The sequence below is a fragment of the Aedes albopictus genome, chromosome 3 (genome assembly GCF_035046485.1).
Source record: "Aedes albopictus strain Foshan chromosome 3, AalbF5, whole genome shotgun sequence".
Lineage (NCBI taxonomy): Eukaryota > Metazoa > Arthropoda > Insecta > Diptera > Culicidae > Aedes > Aedes albopictus.
The window spans coordinates 325,742,923-325,753,628 of NC_085138.1; the positions used below are offsets into that span (position 1 = coordinate 325,742,923).

General features: G+C 42.6%; 1 protein-coding gene and 1 long non-coding RNA gene across 8 annotated transcripts in view; both read right to left on the minus strand.

The window, feature by feature from the left end:
* The window catches only part of LOC109623365 (low-density lipoprotein receptor-related protein 1), an 880,389-nt gene that overhangs the window by 742,317 nt on the left and 127,366 nt on the right, over positions 1–10,706 (minus strand). The window lies entirely within an intron of this gene.
* On the minus strand, positions 3,494–4,791 carry LOC134291531 (uncharacterized). The gene is made up of 2 exons (XR_009999145.1): positions 4,399–4,791; positions 3,494–4,285 (listed from the first exon to the last, which is right to left on the minus strand). It is a non-coding gene; the product is annotated as an uncharacterized LOC134291531 (long non-coding RNA).

A 10,706-nucleotide genomic window follows, 5' to 3' on the forward strand; every position in this document is an offset into this window, starting at 1 on the left:
GGTAACGGCACGGCATCTAAAACTTGACCAGAACAAAAAAAATGTTTTCAGCGAATTATATTAAGTATTGTTTTACGGAAAATAAATATGTGCATTTTACAGCTTTAAAAAAAAACTTTTCTTTTGTCATCGAAAAAAGGTGGTTTTGGGTAGTAGGGGGGGTGGAGGTGATTCAACCGGAGGGGTTTGTAGTTTCAACTAACAGTTTGGATTGTTTTAAATGGTAAATACACACAGAAAACAAACCAAAGCTTGTTAAAAACAAACGGCATACGGCAGTTGAAACAACAAACAAAATCGTTTATATCCTCTACTGTCAAAACGAAACAACCAACTTAATGGTATTTTCAAACGGACGGTTGTAGAAATTAACCGCTGAGGCGTCAGAGAAACAAACCAATACTTTAGTTAATAACAACTACCACGGGTAGTCAAATCAAACTAATATACCGGTTGTGCCGAATTCAAACCAAAAATCCGGTTAAACTAAACCGAATTCCGTTTGTGATTACTAATTATTTTTCTCCGTGTATAAGAAGTGCCGGAAACAGTTAACTCAAGAGCAAATTTTGAATAAGCCCTAAGTAACATTTTGATTCTATCGAGAAAATCGAATTCAAAGTTTTGGTTTTCATTTTTAATTCCTATTTAACGGTGAAACCGAAACCAATATAATAAATACGCGCAAACGGCATCAGATGTCAGTATTTATTGCTTTCTTATTAAAAATCTGGATAAAGTTCAAAATAACATTAGTTTTCTGCATCAAAATAATTTTACGTCGTTTAGTGTCAGAAAACACAAATAAGACATTTTGTTAAGTCATTCTGAAATCTATCAGTTACTTTCGTCAGGTGCGTTACGTCGCGTTACGCGAATTTATGTTGCATTCGTCGGTGTGTTTACGTCATGTAGCCAGCTGTCATGTTGGTTAGGACAAAATAAATCCGGACCAACAATTGAAAAGGCCGCAACAACATTGCGTAAACAAACACGTTTCTGTCGACTTAGGGCCTTCTGGGATCCACCCACGCATCTCACCACCATTAACAGAAAGCTTGATGTTTGCGCTTTCTGTTAGTGGTGGTGAGGTGCGTGGGTGGAGTTCAAAAGGCCTCAAGTCGACAGAAACATGTTTGTTTACAAAATGTTGATGCGGCCTTTTCAATTGTTGGTCCGGAAATAAGTCATTATGCTAATTGTTTTGTGTGAACACGCTAACCTGGAACTACCCATCGACTGGTTCGATTCGACCCGGATTTTCATGTTGTTAGCAGTTGTCAAAATCCGGGTAACGCGAAAACCCAGATCCGTTGAATCTGGGTAAAATTCTGGGTAATCGGCACTTTGTCATTTTCCGGCTTGAGAAAATGGCAGCAGTTAGGAGAACGCTGCAAATTATGAATGTTTTCGCGAAAAATATGCCGATAAATGGCGGGAAAACACTCGAATTATTCCGGGGAACTGTTTTCCTGCATCAGGTAAGTAAACAGCACATGGAAGTTGGGAGCTTTTTATTTAAAATCTAAATTCGAAATAAATTAACAAAATGAAGGCCCCGGAGGGGCTGGGTACCGTTTACCCAGATTTTGCAACCAACATCGGTAACCCAGATTTGAGTAAAGGTGCCTTTACTCAGATTAGAGTAACTGCAGTTTTGCTCAATCTGGGTCGCTTTGACACCAATCTGGGTAACTGAGGGTTACCGTGAAGATTGGCACTTAAGCCAAACGGATTCCTCTTATATAAAGGTATTTTATTAGGTTTTAGCTGGTTTTGAAGTACGATTAATTCAAAAATGACTTTTTATTTTATTTTCAGCTATTTTCAGCAAGTATTTTCCACGTAACTATGGTGACGCAGGCTGATCGTAGCCAGGAGCAAATTTATTTGCAATGCCGAGGCACCAATGGATGAAACCGAATATGGAAGGTCTTCGTTTCGACGAGTTATATTTGATTGCGTGCTATAGTGATAATATCGCGTTCGATACGTCGGCGTTTATCAATAATGCCCAGGTAAGATTTTGGTTGATTTTACTAGTGATTCTGGGGTCTTACTGTTTCGATTTTGATTCCAGGACGTCGCCGATCCCTGCTACACCGTGCAGATTATGAAATCCAAAACGATCGGAAATTGAAACGGCTGGTGGTGCTGCCGTACAGTCTTCAGGTGCGGGAATCGAATTCGGATGAACGATAGGAGGGAGAGGAAAAATCATGAAGATGACGATGAAGACTGGATCACTCCGTCGAACATTAAGGAGATAAAACCATAGCTTGTACAACGACGGATTTTGCCATGCATGGCCGAGCTTTCGAACACGCCCACACGTACCACTTCCGATTCTACAAAACGGTTCTGCCCGAACTGTGGCAACAACACACTGCCGTCAGTCTGGACGCCGATGACCAACAAGTGATTCACAACCATACAAAGGCGCCCCCTAAGAACCGATCGGTGGCCAAGTTTGACGGTGGTAAGCACGCCACAAACCCCCTGCAGTTAATTGATCAATCTCTGCCGCAGCAGAAAATATCGGCCAAGGTGAAGGCTAAAACGAACGCCCTCGAGGATGACTTCACCAGCCGGGTGCTCGCCATTTGTTATACGGGATGTAGACTCGCGGTCGGCTATGCTGCGAGGGACATCCAACCTGAAACAGTTGATGAAGAACTACAAGAAGTATGCTAACCATTCAACAGGTTATAAAATTAACGATGGAGAGGGTCGGTTTAACCGAAAGGTTTAATAAAAATCATTTCAAACTTGAAAACGAGTTTTGAATTGTTAGTTCACCTCCGTGGGTGTCTTTTTCTGCTTAAAATTTTGCTTTTAGCTAAAACTAAGATTAAAAAAACCTTATCACCCAAAAATATTTCTACTTAGTCGATTAGTATTGCTTATTTCTGGAGCATGCTATAAAAAAATGGTGTATAGAGGACTTTTGCCTTGTAATTTTATCTAAAACTTTCCCGAATACAGTAAGGGTCGTACACGCATACCAAACTCACGAGAGAGCTATAAGGGCGCATATTTGTCCCATATGCATAGATAATCTAGCAAATATGGGACTGATATGCAATTCATGGCAGAATAAGAATCCCACAAGAAGTTTTAGGAGGAATCCCAGAAGGAACTTCTGGAGCAAGCCCAGACCATACTTCTGAACGAACTTCTGGAGGAATCCCTAAGCTAGCACCTTGCAAAATCGCAGAAAGAACTCCTGGAGCAATCCTAGAAGGAACTCCAGCAGGAATCTCTGAAAGGACTCTTGGACAAATCCCGCCACAAGAAAAAACTTCTGGAGAAATTTCCAAAGAAACTTATGTACGAATTCCAAAGAGAACTTCATGGAGAATTTCAGAACGATTTTGTGCATTACCAGACGGAAATGGTGGAATACCGGAAGGTTTTTCTAGAAGAATCCCAGTAAGAACTTCTGGAGGAATTCTACAAAAAAAAAAAAAAAATACCGAATGCGCCGAGAAGGTTCGCATGTTTTGATCGAGAATAATATATTTATTTCCAAATAATACTAGTTTTTTGTATGTTAAAGATGACAAAGCAGCCGTAGGAGTTGGTACACGTAGCTCGAGTATCCTATGCGGTACACACGTGGGTATTTAGCGAGACCCAAGGCGTGACCATGCTGAAAGAGACGGTTTCAATCTCCGGTCACCCGTCTAGGATCTTTTCGTAATGGAAATGGTTTTGCATGTGGTTTTGACTTCTGGTGCCGCTCGACTTCCTTCCAGATCAGATGGCCTTCCTGATGTTGCTGCTATTATTGCTTCTGCTGATGTTGTGATGACTGTTCACGAGCTGGTGCTAATGGTGGAACTGCTGTGGTTGGGCCTGCAGCTGGGCAAAAATCTGCGCCTGGTGTTGTCATTGTTGCTGCAGAATCGCTTGCTGCTGGAGCACCATTTACTGGGAATGCGGGATTCTCCTGCTTCGGAGGATTTTTGGGAATCGAAGAGGCATTGTTCGACGTGAAGACGTTGTTATTCTGCCCACCGTTGGGGTTGGTTTCAATTTGGAGGAACCATCCGACGATTCGGTTTCCTCGCTTTCCGCCGAGGTTAGCTCGTTTTTTATGTACTGCAGCAACTGGGGGTGCTCACCTTGCTCCGTCCTATCCTACCCACGGTCTTAGTTGGTGACGGCGACGAGAAAGAGCTACCGCTACTGGTCAGCTTAGATCTTGCCGTGTACAGCGACGATGGAAGTGGCTGGAAAAAAATGCATTCCGAACCGATGGAAGCGCTATTAGGAAGGTGGTCTGTGGAAGTAGAAAAATGGAACATTACTTTTACTTTTTTAATTTTATTTAGTGATGACGAACGCAAAAAGTTGGTGGCTTCCTTTTGATTTAAACTCGGGTTTAAATCTTACCTTACTGCGCCGGGAAAACGGGGGAAACAATCTCCGGGTTCTAGCAAATCCTGCTTGACGTAACCACTTCTGAATACTGATTACATAATTTTGTTACTTAGGTCGTTTTGACAGCGCACTTACGTCAGTTGTGAGTTATGTGCGTTACATTAGTCATTTTACCGACAAAGCGACACAAATGAAAAGTGCTCACTTTGTTACTTAAGTCAGTTGGAATTATTTGAAATTTCAAAAGTTTTAACTACTGTAGATTTTTGCTCTTGCTACACAGTATTAAACAGTTCAATAGGTATTAAAATATGCAAAAACCTCATTTTTGTTTATTTTGTTACTTAGGACGTATTGAAAATTTGCTCTTGAACTGTTGCTCGAGAGGAACTGAGTGAAAACAATGAAAACTATCGGTTCTGTAAAATGAAAAGCGCGAACTACTACCCAAGCACCATCCTTTTCAAAATTGGTATGGATGCTTTTAAGGCATATAAGCAAAAATTCAGAAAATTTCTCTACCAGAATAGACAAAATGTAAAAACACGGCTTAAGGAATACATGGAGTATCATGATGTTGCTGACAGCGTATGCCAGAAATCAGTGAATCAAAATTCAACCATCGTGCAACAATAATGACAATGTCGCAACCTGTATTTGTTGCGACAAAACAACCCATGCGACATAAGTTTGTCCCAACTTGAAAATAATGGGATTAACATCGTACACCACGAGTTTAGAGATTTTTAAGCCTTGCATTGCGATTTTCGAACGGTAACTTCGAGTCGGTAAACACTGCAACTCTGGTGAAACTCTATCATCAAACAGTTTCGACTTTGAATTAGTAATAATTGATTATTCACGAGTTGAAAAGTACGCAACAAATTCAGCTTCCGTTTTGTCTGCAACAAAAAAATTCGAGATCATGTCATTATCTGTCACCAGTAGGGATAATGACTAATCGTCGCACCTTCTTTGTTGCTTGTTTTGTGCCTCTTTTGTCTGACAATTCTCTTCACTGCCAGAAATGTTTTAATGTGGTGGTTGATAAAATTTTCAACACATTAATCCAGGCATTCTTACGCGATGTAAAAGTAACGCTGCGATTAAAACAGAAAGCCAAGCGTCAACGCAAGCGCAATCGAAAAGCTATTCGCATGAATTTGCCTGATTGAAGTTGTGTACAATTCCCTTCGCAAAGGTCAATCAATTCAATTATAGTTGTTCGTTTTCGTTTCAATAATATGTTTGAAATATATGTGCACAATTATGTTTTTGCTTCATTAAAATAAACACTCCCACTTATTATATAACTTATTTTTATACCTTATCATCAGGCTTATTCTGCGCGGCGTGTGAGGTGAGACGGACGGTTTCGTCTCACGTGACGTGAGACGACTAATGTAAATCAAATGGGACGAGTCGACTTTTGTCACCTCATTCGACTTGTCTCACCTCACACGCCGCGCAGAATAAGCCTGCATAATTCAGTGGTAACATTTCGAAAAAGCAGAACTGCAATACCTACATATGAAGCTCTGAAGCATGTTTCGCTCTTCCTATGCAATCTACCAGCACTAAGGGCCGATTTCTTCACCCTGGCTTAAGCGTTAAAACAGGTTTAACTATATGGGTAAGCCTGGCTTACCGGTTAAGCCGACGTGAAGAAATCGGCCCTAATAGAGAGATGAAATATATTTCGTTCAAATAGTAAGAATATGTATTGCGTGGGAGGATCAAATATGGTTTAAAGCTTTGTAGAAAAACATCGTTTTTAAAACAAGTTAAAATCTTTCAAAGTATTGGTGCCGAAGTGATTTATGCAGGGAGAAGGATGCTTCTTTTGCTAACCGTGACAATCCGCATTTATTCGCCGCTATCCGTCGTTAACCGCGTCTAACGGCTCGGTAAGCGACGGATAAATACGGATTTTTGTGGGTAGTAAAGGAAGTGCCATTCCTCCTGGCTCTGTGAAAAAGTTTATATAGAGTTTTCCCACGATGGATGACACAGGGTCCTGATGAAAATAGCATCGCTGGAGTATCGCCCAGATTTTCTTAATTGCGTTTGGGACATCTTAGAATTTTCGAAGGTTGCTGGCGATTAAGACGAATGCTTTCCTTTTGCTACTATTACGTATTGACACTCGTCGGTCTCGGTTCAAGTCCAGCATGTTAAGTTCGCCTGGAACAAGACGAAGATACACGGTAATTATAATAATCATTCATGCAGTTATAACTACAGTACAGTACAGCTGTTACGGCGCATGTTAAATAAACTATCAGAGCCAATCGACCTTGTTAACAATGATCAATATTTCAGTAGCATATTACATATCAAGAAAACTACATCACATTTTCGGTAGATCGATTCAAGCTGGTTCTGAGTTTTTTTTAACGTTTGCCTGCTGTTTCTATAAATGTAACACAATCAGGGACTCCCCTTTTCTACAACATGCTACGTAGCGCACTGCTTCCAAAGCATATTGTGATTGTGGGGTGTAAACAGTACTTACCATCACCATCATTCACTGATGCAGGACGACTTCTTGCCCTTTCCGTCGACGCACCAATTCCTTCAAAATTACTACACTAGGTAGAATGTCGCGAGCTCCGACTAAACTCTTTACATATGATTTACTGGCATCGTACCATTCGGCTTACGAAAGTTGCACCAGCACCTCGCCCAGCACCACACGCAATGTAACTATACAACACACCTCCCGGCCGCCTTGGATCGATTTGATGGCTGCTTTAAATGTGAGTTCGGGGTTGGTGGGGCCAATTTTTGTTTTGTGTTGAATTTCTCGAGCTGGATTAGGATTATGTGCTGGCATCGTACTATCCTCAAAACTTGCTTCTCGGCTTACGAAAGTTCCACCGGCACCTCGCCCAGCACCACACGCAACGTAAATATACAACACATCTCCCGGCCGCCGGATCGATTTGTTGGCTGCTTCAAATTTGCGTTCCGGGTTGGTGGGGCCAAATATTTTGTGTTGAATTCCTCGAGCTGCAATTTTTGGACAATCCAGATGCTCTGCCACAAGCTATCGTTAAAAACTTCGCAACTGTTCCGAAAACTAACTGGATATATTCCTTGCACTGTCGAAGATCGCACATCGCACCACCGAAACAGTAAACAAACTTCTGTTTGACAGAAATGCAAATTGTGCGTGTGTTACTCATACCGCGTTTTCTGACAGACGAAAAATCAAACATGGTTGACGGCGTGAGTCGCAAATCGGTCACTAGAGTGCACTAGTGTTTCAACGTATTTTAAATTGAATTGTCGACGATGAATTTTTACGCAAAATATTTTAAGTGGTACGTCTGTTTGTCTGTGCCTTACATGTCGAATGAGTTTCCGGCTCCATCTGGTATCCCACAAGGTAGCCATCTGGGGCCACTACTTTTTCTGCTATATTTCAACGACGTCAACTACGCAATTAAAGGCCCTAAACCAAGGGGTTGGTCACTCGGCACATTGTGCCCGGCACACATGCCGGCACATCTCGGCACACATGCCGGCACAATTTGGCACACATGGGCACAACAATAAAATCCAACGTTGCTTTATAGAATCAACCTGTCAAAATACTCACGATTGAAAAAAACCGTTTATTTACATTTTTATCAAGTATGCTGGGTTCGATTTTGTTTGTAAACACCAATCAGATCAACAACATTCGACAAAAATTGACAGGGTGCTTCATTAGCGCAAAAACATTCAAAGAAAAAACCCCACTGGGCACGTGCGGCACACCTTCGGCACGTTCGGCACACTTGGGCACACACTGAAAATTATCCGGCACAGTTTTGGCACACATTGGAACACGCTGAAAAATAATGGCACAAACGAAGTGTGCTGAATGGCCAACCCCTTGCCCTAAACTATCATTCGCGGACGATTTGAAAATCTACTTGAAGATTTGCTCTGTTTATGATGCAATACGTCTTCAGGAAGAGCTCAATATTTTCGCGGATTGGTGCGATTTGAATGGCATGGTCGTTAATCCAAACAAATGTTCCGTAATGTCTTTTTACCACATTCGCCAGCCGATCATCTCGTATAAGCTTAATGGCTGTGAAATTCAACGTGTCGACCATGTGAAGGATTTGCGAGTAATCCTTGACACTCAGCTGACATTCAAACAACATGTATCGTACGTAGTAGAAAAAGCCTCCAGAACAATGGGTTTTGTTTTTCGCATCGCCAAGAATTTCAGCAACATACATTGCCTCAAGTCGCTGTACTGTTCGCTCGTCCGCTCATCCCTAGAGTACTGCTCGGTCGTCTGGTATCCGTATCACCAGAACGGTATGGACAGGATCGAATCGGTTCAGCGCTGTTGGCGGATGGCAACACAGATCGTATGAGTAAATATAATACAAATTTGATGACGTTTTGTTTTAGTGTGTACCTTTCTGACTTGTTTATATTTTTGAATTCGCTCTCGATCATTCTGAAAAATGTAACCGCGTGCCGTTGAGCAAGATTGTTTTTTTCCAAATCGTTTTTTCAATAAATACCCGTGTATTCCGTAATAAACTGCGTGTTTTCCGATCGATCCGAAACCTGCCTCTGCCCAACAGGTTATGGGCCCGGCGGAGCAGTCGGATAAAGTGCGCGGGGTCGGTTTTTCCAAGTCGTTAAATTAGTGCGTCGCATTGTCGTGTCGGTTCGATTTTAGCTATGGCGACCGGTGAAAGGATGGTGTCATTCCCAAGGCTGAATGGGACAAATTACGACAATTGGAGCTTTCGGATGAAGCTGCTCCTTTTGAAGGAAGGTAATTGGACCGTGATCAGCGAGGAGAAGCCTGAAGAAGAAGAAAACGCGGTGGATTGGAACAACAGGAACGACCAAGCGATGGCAACAATTGGTTTGGCAGTGGAGGACAGTCAACTGATCCACATCCGGAAGGCCAAATCAGCAGCAGAAGCATGGAAAAACTTGGAGACTTTCCACGTAAAGCGGACGCTCACTACGAAGGTGTCTCTAATGAGGAAAATCTGCCGTCTCAGACTTGAACGAGGCGGAGATATGGAAGCACATATCAGTCGTCTAACGGAGCTCTTCGAAAAGCTAAACAATTTGCAGGAGGACAAGATACTGGATGATCATTGGCTCGTCGCGATATTATTTAGCAGCCTACCTGATGAATACGAGACGCTTGTCACTGCACTGGAAGCACGTCCAGATGAAGATTTAACCTTGAACCTGGCCAAAGGAAAGTTGCTGGACGAATGGCAGAAACGGAAAAATCGTTCTGAAGATGACGACGACGCGGAGACGGCTTTGCATGCCAGATCAAGTGCTAGTAGTGTGGTGAAGTGTTTCTTCTGCAAAAAGTCCGGCCATAAGAAGTTTGAGTGTGAAAAGTATAAGGACTGGAAGAAGAATAAGGACACAAAGCAAGAAGAAGAAAAGGTCAACAGTGTAGTAAATGCGCCGGATGAAGATTGCCACTGGGCATTTGTCGCAGCTAGTTCTACATCAACTGAAGGGTTGTGGCTTCTAGACTCGGGCGCGACGTGCCACATAGTGAATCACCGTGACTTTTTCGATAATCTTGATGACACTGTTCGAGAGGTGGTATACGTGGCTAATGGTGCGAAGGTGGTGGCCAAAGGTCGTGGACGCGGTGTGATGAAAGTTGTGGATGACAAGAACCGATGCCGAGTTATCACTGTAGAAGAAGCTTTATTTGTCCCGGAAATGAACACTAATCTGCTGTCCGTGAAAATGCTTGTGCGCAAAGGTTATGTGGTGACGTTTGATAGCAAGGGAGCTACAATCGCTCGCGATGGGGTTGTCGGAGCTTATGCGGACCTCAAGCACAATTTGTTTGTCATGCGAGTCTCCGGAGAATCGGCATCCCTTGTGCAAAAGGGTAGTGACTGTGTTCATGGTTGGCACCGTAGGTTGGGCCACAGAAACTGCGATGCGATTGTAAAGTTGTGTGAATTGGCCGATGGTTTTGATGTCGCGGAGTGCAAATGTAACGATGTTTGTGAAGTGTGCGTAAGGGGTAAAATGCACCGAAGCCCTTTCCCGAAGGAATCAGAGAGCAAGTCGTCAGCTGTATTGGATCTGGTGCATACAGATATTTGCGGTCCGATGCGCACTGCGACTTTGGGTGGCCGAAAGTATTTTCTCACCTTCACGGATGACTACAGCAGATACACTGTGGTCTACATAGTGCGACGAAAATCAGAAACGTTGGAGAAGATCAAAGAATTTGTGGAGATGGCAAAAACCCAATTCGGTCGGAAGCCGAAAATTCTTCGGTCTGATCGAGGCGGTGAATACATCGG